This window comes from Arvicola amphibius, chromosome 12, assembly GCF_903992535.2.
Source record: "Arvicola amphibius chromosome 12, mArvAmp1.2, whole genome shotgun sequence".
In the NCBI taxonomy this organism is placed as follows: Eukaryota; Metazoa; Chordata; class Mammalia; order Rodentia; family Cricetidae; genus Arvicola; species Arvicola amphibius.
In genome coordinates, this window is record NC_052058.2 from 13,640,805 (window position 1) to 13,649,364 (window position 8,560).

Here is an 8,560-nt window from a genome sequence, read left to right on the forward strand (position 1 = left end):
TTAATTAAATGCACATTTTTAGAAGTCTTGGTTGCCATGCCTACAACATCATCTAGGGATTTAGGATGGCATGCCTGTGTTAGATTTTCTTATTCTTTGTTTGTTTGTTTTTGTTTTTAGAAATGTATTTATTTATTATATGTAGTGTTCTGCCTGCACATATGCTTGCATGCCAAAGGAGGGTTCCAGATCTCATTACAGATGGTTCTTAGCCATCACATGGTTGCTGGGAATTGAACTCAGAACCTCTGGAAGAGCAGCCAGTGCTCTTAACCTCTGAGCCATCTCTCCAACTCATTATTTCTTAAGGAATGAGACACTGGTTTGGGTTCAGGCTTCAGACAATACAGTCCAATATGGTGTAGAAAGCATGGTGGCTGGAGTCACTGAGTCTCCAGAAGCAGGTTCTCACATGGTGTTGACTAGGAAATAGCCAGCCTGGCCAGGAAGCAGGCCAAGCTCTAACCCTCGGGCTCACCCCCGTGACCTCCCTCCACCAGCTACACAGAGGCCCCACAGCCTCCCAAAACTGTGCCACCGACTAGGACCAAATGATCAAACCCATGAGGCTGGGGAGGAATTCCCGTTTGCCATGATGCCTTCTAATCTTCCTGATGCCTTTGCCATGAAGATAGAGTCCAACATCAGAAAGAATATGCTACCTTTAGCTGGGGAGGCCAAACTAAGAACCAACAAAGAACTAAGCAAAGAGCACCTTTCCTTTGCTGTGGAGTCCCTATTGGTCCCACTGATGTGAGCACTGAAAAGGGATCTCTCTTCTGTGCCTTCCTCCCACCTGTGCCCTCCAGGGCCATCTACCGTCCCCAGGAATTGCACTCTGTGTAGTATGCCAGCCTCACTTAGACAGACTATGCCAGTAGACGCTATGTGTGAACCTGACAGAAACTCAGTCTTTTCCTGTCCTTCAGACTGACACTTCCCTTGGACAACCTTTGCTTCTTGCTGGCATGTACCCTTTGACCCCACCCTAGCCAGTATGGCACAAGAAAAATAATTATGCTTCTCCCCACTTCTCACTCCTGGCTCCATCTCTTCTTGACAGTGTCCTGATAAATAGGCACACTGGTGGGTTGACTCGATTGCATCAAAAGGAGGGTTTCTCTGCTAGTGCCTGGAGGATTTCAGAGAAACACAAAGGAAGCCAGAACAAAGCAGAACTGCTCGGAACCAAGACACACTGGCGCCCCAAATCCAGAAGGACCTCTGACTACCATGCTCACCCACCTTCCCCTTTCAAACCAAAAGTCTGGTTCTTAGTTCTACCATAAGATCTCTGGGTGACCACTAACAAACTGGATAATCTCTAAAAGGTGGCATTTTTGTAACACATCCCACAGGTGACATATGATCAGATACAGCATAGGCAGGTACAGCGGCACATTACTATGATCCTACGGTAAGTTGGGGACAGAAAGAAGTCATTTTAAAGATGATTTTGCATTTATATTCTCATTAAAAGATACAATGACACAGAGAACCATTACATGATCATGGTAGAAAAGTGTGAAATACAAATGAATAAAAAGCCTGGGTGCAAAAAGCAGCAGCGTCAGAAACTTCCTGGAGGAAGGAAAGTGGAAGTGGAGACTGTTGGGAAATAAAGGAAATAATGGTGCGTTGGAGGGCCAGGTGTGGGGGCATGTCACAGGGATATAGTGACCTGTGCTTGATGCGGGGGGGGGGGTCTTGGAAGGAGAATAACAGAACAAGACTCAAAAGACATGGGATGGAGCTGGAGAGATGGCTCAGCAGTTAAGAGCACTGGCTGCTCTTCCAGTGGTCCTGAGTTCAATTCCTAGCAACCACAGGGTGGCTCACAACCATCTGTAACAAGATCTGGTACCCTCTTCTGGTATGTAGGCATACATGCAGGCAAAACACTGTATACAAAATAAATAAATCGAGAGAGAGAGAGAGAGAGAGAGAGAGAGAGAGAGAGAGAGAGAGAGAGAGAGAGAAAGAGAATGTCAGAGTGATGGTGGTCTGGGCTACTGCTTCCAGAAGCTTCCTAAGTGTTGCATGTCCAACTTACCTGGGAGCCAGACTTAGAGTCCTGAACACCAAGTTACCTACAAGTCTATGATTCAAAAGTTGCCAGACTTTTAGTCTTGTGTGTAAAGACACAGACACAGACATATGTACATGTTTGTGTGAAAATATTTCTATGTGTTGCAGCCTGTTTTTATTGCCTGTCATTTTATCAGTGTCAAGTTTCCATAACTAAGTCCTTTTAGAAACATTTTGCATGAAATTCTGCATAATGCTTCATCCTAGGCTTTTAGCAAAGTCCTGTGCTATAAATACAGAGTGGGGCTCCTGGTAACAGTGTGTTCCTTCAACAGGGCCTGGCATGAGCATGTGCCAGCCCATTTCAGCCTTTGCTGCCTCGGTGACAACCCCCAGGCAAGACTCCCAGTGGATCCAACAGGCACTTCGCTGGGGCTTCTGTGAAATGCAGAAGGCAAGGATTCCTGTGCTAAGAAACATCTTCTCTCTTGTTTGAGATTAGAATTTATCTTGGTGGTTCATACCATTCCTTGAGCAGATGGTTGATAAATAAACATGGTTGTTTACAGTGTCATTCAGACAGGAATGACAGCAGGCTAGTGATATTCAAATTCAGATTTCTCCCTGCTGTGCCTCTCCTGAGCCGCAGAAGCCGCCAATGAGATCTGCGCAGAATTCATCTTTCTGTCCATCAGGTATCAACCCCATATGTCTGTGCCTTCAGTGAGTACCCAAGTTCATTGACCCTTTTGAGCACTGTCTTGGCCCATTTGTGCTGATACAACCAAAGACCATAGCCAGAGTGAGCTTACAAACACCAGGTGTTGGGTGCTGCATTAGCAGCAGAAGGTGGCTTGGACAATCCTTCAAAATAGCCTTGAACAGCACACGCACCTCCCATGAGATGCGGCAGGCTCCCCAGGGCCCCCTACAAGCTTCTCTGTCTCCTGACTCTGAGTTTTACACTTTCTTGTTGATGTCCTGAAACCTTTCCTCTCAGCTTTTGGTTCCTCCTATCACATGCCAAGGAATCCATCTTTCCTTGGTTGGTTGCATGTTGGAGAACCACAGTGTCCAACAGACTCAAAGCACAAGGACTCATATTTACCTGTGCCACAGATAACTGTGGCCACGGGATTCTCAATTACGAATCCCAGATGCTCGTGAAAAAAAAAAAAAGTTTTTTGGCTTATGTAACTAACAAGTTCAGGGGTGTCGTCATCTCCAGAGCTTGGATGAGGCACCCCACTTCACCTCTTTCCATCCCTCTCCCCATTTCCACTTTTCTTGGCTAATGTAGGCAAATGCTTCTCTGAAGCTCCCCTTCCCCACCCCACAACCCCTCCACCCACCCCCCACCCCCCACCCCCGCACGGGGAAGGAAGTCCCAGTGACCCTACCCCAGGCCTCATGACCTCAGTATCATAGAGAACAAAGTTTTTCTCAGCCGGTTTCAATCCTTCAGGAATTGAATCCCATTTACATAGATGCTTGATTGGGCTGTTTGCCTGCTATGAACTGGCTCCCGTGCCTGAGGAAAAGACCTCATCTCAGAGTCTGAGCTTAGTCAGTGAGAAGCTGTTCCCGCAAATGATAACGAGGGTACTGTTTCCAAAGAGGAAGATGCTGACTGGCAAAGGGTAAGATAACAATTGTGCCCCCAACAGTCGAGCGCTTCAGTGTCTCTTCTGCATACCTCCTTCTTTTGAGCCACACAATCTCCGTGGCCTCCACTACCATATAACACACACACACACACACACACACACACACACATCTCAGAGTCCGATCCTTTCCTCATCAGTCACAGGTAGCCCAGAACGATGTCTTGTTTTACACCCAGGCCCAGGATGAGGGACCTCTTATTGAGCTCTAAGTATAGCACTTCATAGTTGGACAGCCTACAAGCTAAATGATGAATGTGAGCATCACCAACACACCTGGCACACGAGAGTGAGAAGAAAACAGAGCAATATTATCATGCTGCCTGCTTTCAACCAGATCCACGGTCTTTTGATTATGACTATTACCTATAATTCTTTCCATCATCTGGTTCCGAGCCAGTCATTGTGCATAGGTGCTGTGCGTCTCTGCTGATGGCTAATGATCTTTTTTTTTTTTTTTTTTTTTTTTTTTTTTTTTTTTTTTTTGAGACAGGGTTTCTCTGCAGCTTTAGAGTCCTCTGGAACTAGCTCTTGTAAACCAGACTGACCTCAAACTCACAGAGATCTGCCTGCCTCTACCTCCAGAGTGCCACCACCGCCCAGCCTAGTGATCTTACTCTGCTGGAATACCTTCGTTGCCCTGGAAGAAGCTTGCTGCCTCCCACCCTGCAGGAATGCAAGTCTAACCCACGCTCCTCACTGATTTTACCCCATCTTTCTTCCCAATCATATCACCTGACAAGGAACTCAGGTACTCTAGACCTGCAAGGCACAGCATCACCTGACTTTCAGCACCCAAAGGCAAAGGAGGCGGGTCTCTTACACACAAACATTTTTTCAGGAAGCCCCGTTTTGACAGAAGCTAGACTCTTGCCCCCCAGAACCTGAGTTTCAGGAAATAGCTCGTGTTCTGCACAGTCTGGAAAGTTCCACCAAGCTCTTCAGCAATCCTACCTTAGTCTACACTGGCTGAGGGGCCCAGGATGGGACAGGAAATGACTTAACTAGCTGCTTTATAAGAACATAACATGGCTGCGATCTTCTTGGCCCAGGATGGAATTCCTTGAGTCAACCAGTTCCGATTTTAGAATCTGTTACTTACAACATCTCCCTACTTGTTTCTGATTCCTAGCAGGAAGCAACGAGGCTGCAGTTGTGCCAAGTCAGACCACTAGACCACCTGGCGTGAGTCTATCTGCCACCACTGCCTTCGGGCTCCTGGAACTTCATCTAGACCCACGTTTCTCATTCGCTCGTGGTTCTTTCCTTTCTGCTGGTTTCATCTGATCATTTATTCGTTCAGGTAGGCAAACTAGAGCGCCAGAGCTTCAGGCCGGCGAGTCATCTCCTCAGACACCATGGTGTAAGGAGAACATATTCCCGGTATTTCCAACAGGAGCCCTGAAATTGATCCCATGGGTCTGACTCTTGTTATTTGTCTACCATGGAACGATGAAGACAGAGTCCCCTCCAGGCCCAAAGGAACATCAAAGTCTACTTCTGAAGAAGGTACGGCAGGTAGGCAGGTAGAAACCAAAGATGTTCTCAATAGTCATTGATGACTCAGGAGCATCTCAAGAATTTACACACCACTCTCTGCCCATCCCTTTCTCCTCCTCGTGACTCTTGGCAGAATCTCACTTTTGTCTGCTTAGCTGCTTGCCTGGTCCTAACTTACCTCACCCAATCACCTGACACGCCTCTCCATCCTCCAGATTGTTTCCTTGGTAGATTCAGAACAGGTCCCGGCCTATTAGACGGAGGAGAAACCTGGGGAGGTGATTTTCCTTACTAAGAGGAAGGAAAGTGTACAAAGCCTGCCTGATCCCCTAGACAACTGTGAACTCACTCCCAGTTCTTGTCCCTGGGCATAGATGTATGAGGAAGCAAAGGTTGGAGCTGCTGCCGCCATCTTATGAGCAGTGTGGGGAAAGCCAAGACAACTGCAAAGACATTTGCTTAGAATTCTGGCAAAATCAAACAACACAAGCATCTCTACCCTTGCTCATCCACTGGATTTCTGTTTCTTTCATCTGGACACACCCTACCTCTTTGGCAGCCATTCTCCACAAACACAGGTCTCCTCACAGAGAGCAGCAAGCAAGAAACAGTCTGCACTCTGCCCATCATCCTTTGCTAAAGCAAACACATCTGACCCTTCACCGTCCCACAGGCCTAAGAAAGGGCACAAACCTGGATGTTCTTTCCGCTTCGGACTCTGTCACCCTTGTGGCTCACCGTTAGATTGGTAACCCGAAACAATGATTGTGGAGGCTGAGAAGCCCCAACGGCCAGGGGAGGTGATGGTCAGAGCCAGTCTGCTGTAAAGCTCCCCACAGCTAGCTTGTGGATTCATTTCCTGGGTGAACAAACCTTGCACCCCCAAGTACCGCTCACAAGCAAGCATCCCTCAGACGTCCAGTCTGCAAGCTGCAGTGGGGATCCAGAATCATGCTGACCGGCCCATTCTCACAGTAATGACCAAGCAGTGCTTACCTCCCCAGATCCATGGTTCAGGCTTAGCTTCACTGATTCTCAGTATTGTCTACAGTGTTCATCCACAGCAAAGACTTGCTGTGCAGATATCCACTTTCCCATAGAGACAATGGTTGAGAGAGACAAGGCACTGAATGTCAGTCTACAGGGGTAAATAAGCCTGGTGAGACAAGACAAGCCCTGGTTCGTCCACAGAAACACCGCACACACTATGTAGAAGTGGCCTGGTTTATGAGACGGCTCAGCATGAAGCTCCCAGTCCACGACTCCTGCACCAGAGCCGACGCCCTGTGGGCAGCCTTTCTCTGAGATCCACACAGCAGCACACTTATCCACAACAGCTCATGTCTGCAGGGCACGTGGAGATTCCACCAGCCTCCATCAGGTCAGGAGAGCAGACAGGGGTGGGGGCAGCATTAGAGACTACAAAATAGAGAAATCAAACATCCTACAGCCAGAACAGCCTGGCCATCACTATGCACAGGTCCTCTGAAACATCCCCCACACCACCCTAAATTATCCTTCACTCCCTCAACGGTGAGGAGGAAGCAAGGCTGGGGGCGGGGAGAGCACCATTCTGCTTTATACCAATGACTCCTGAGTAAATGAGACAAGGCCCAGGGAGGCCTCATGATGGCGCAGCCTGGAGACAGAGTGGCTGGCAGGGAAGACACAGTGCAGAGGATAGGGAAACGTCCTGCAAAGTTTGCAATCCGCCCCCATCTGCTCTGTGCTGTTCCATCCATGCAAGCACTGAACGGCTCATCTGCTCTTGCCAAACAGACCCATGTGGAGACCAGGCTGTCTGGAAAAGTCTATAGATAGAAGGAGGGTCAGTCTCACTGTCTGGGGTCTCACTGAACTGGCACAATCCAACCCAAAGGCAGAATGCCCATTGACCTACACGCTAGCTCATTTGTGCTGAGATCTCAGGGTTCCAGTCTCCAGTCCTATGCTCCCCAAGTTCACAGTCTCATGGGAAGCCCACAGATTGACCAATGTAGTTGATTATGAAGTTAGAAAGGCAAACTGAGGCTAGACTGTAAAGGGCCTCGCACACCAAGCCAAAGGGCTTAGGACAGATCTCTTCATCCATGGCTCCTGTTTTGATGGTTGTAAAACTTGATTCAGAAGCATAGGAAGAAAACATTAAATTTTCTGTATTTCTAGGCTGGAGAGATGGCTCGGTGGTTAAGAGCACTGACTGCTCTTCCAGAGGATCTGGGTTCAATTCTCAGCGCCCACATAGTGGCTCACAGCTGTGTGTGACTCCAGTTCCAGGGGACCTGACACCCATGCACATAAGATAAAAATAGATAATTTTTTAATTATGTATTTCTACGCAGCTAAATGTATAACAAATTAGGCAGCTCAGTGCTCACTTCGGCAGCACATAAACTAAAATTGGAACAACACAGAGAAGATTAGCATGACCCCTGTGCAAGGATGACACGCAAATCATGAAGCGTTCCATATTTTTGCTTTGTTTTGTTAAGGAAAAACTCTTTTAAGAGGAAAGAATAAATGTCATGAAAGGAATATGTGAATAAATAAGAACTAGACAGGAATAATTATGTCTAACTCAGTAAACAAAATCCATAATATGAATGAAAGAAAAATAAAATGATCATATGTGAACCAGGAAATAACTAACCAAAGTTCCAGGATCAGCAAACCCTTGTCAATCATAGCCCTACGTGTAAATAGGGTTGGTACGCCAGTTAAAAGATCTCTGTCTCGCTCACTCGCTTGCTCTCGCTCTCTCGCTCTCTCTCGCTCTCTCGCTCTCTCTTGCTCTCTCTCGCTCACTCTCTCTCTTTCTCTCTCTCTCCTCTCTTGCTCTCTCTCTCTCACTCTGTGTGTGTGTGTGTGTGTGTGTGTGTGTGTGTGTGTGTGTGTGTGAGATGGAGGACTTTCATTGAGAAACTGCTTGGCCCTTTAATAGGACAGAAAATTAGGTAGGCGGAATAGACAGAACAGAATTCTGGGAGAGAGGAGGCGGACGCTTCAGGCAGTTGCCATAAGCAGTCGCCATGCTTCTCCTCTCCGAGACAGATGCAGGTTAAGATCTCTCCTGGTAAGCGACCACCTCGTGGTGCTATACAGATTACTAAATATGGGTTAAAGCAAAATGTGAGAAGTTAGCCAATAAGGGGCTGAAACTAATTGGCCAGGCAGTGTTTAAATGAATACAGTTTCCATGTAATTATTTCGGGTGTAAAGCTAGCCGGGTGGCGGGACATAGCCCCACTGCTCCATCTACGTGTGTGTGTGTGTGTGTGTGTGTGTGTGTGTGTGTGTGTGTGTGTGTCTGTACTGCATATTGGACTCAGGGCCTTATATTTGCTGGGCAAGACACTGTAGACCTCAGC

General features: G+C 47.4%; 1 non-coding gene across 1 annotated transcript; it reads left to right on the forward strand.

The window, feature by feature from the left end:
- Positions 1-7,562: 7,562 nt before the first annotated feature.
- Positions 7,563-7,668, forward strand: LOC119799644. Its single transcript, XR_005282920.1, has one exon. It is a non-coding gene; the product is annotated as a U6 spliceosomal RNA (small nuclear RNA).
- The last annotated feature ends 892 nt before the right edge of the window (positions 7,669-8,560 follow it).